This window comes from Fulmarus glacialis, unplaced genomic scaffold (genome assembly GCF_000690835.1).
Source record: "Fulmarus glacialis isolate BGI_N327 unplaced genomic scaffold, ASM69083v1 scaffold21958, whole genome shotgun sequence".
Classification (NCBI taxonomy): Eukaryota; Metazoa; Chordata; class Aves; order Procellariiformes; family Procellariidae; genus Fulmarus; species Fulmarus glacialis.
In genome coordinates this window covers 1-288 of record NW_009226625.1, presented here as the reverse complement: position 1 = coordinate 288, position 288 = coordinate 1, and positions in this window count along the sequence as shown.

Sequence of the window (288 nt, the reverse complement as noted above, 5' to 3'; positions counted from 1 at the left end):
GGGGGGGAAAGCCAGTCAATCAAGCGGAGGGTTTTTTTTCCCTTCCAATGCGTCCGATTCTAACGCAAACGCGCTTCTCTAACGCCAGAGTCTGTGCCCGCCTTCTAAAAAGGCCTCTCGCGGCTCGCAGCGGCTCCAGAAGCCGGAGCTCCGGGCGCAGGGTGAACGCTCTCTCCGGGAGGGAAGCGGCCGCCTCCCCTCAGGTCTCCGCGCAGCGCAGGCGTTGTGCTCGCACCTGCGACGCAGCGGCCTGCGCGGCGATCCTCACGCCCCTCCACCCCACCGCCC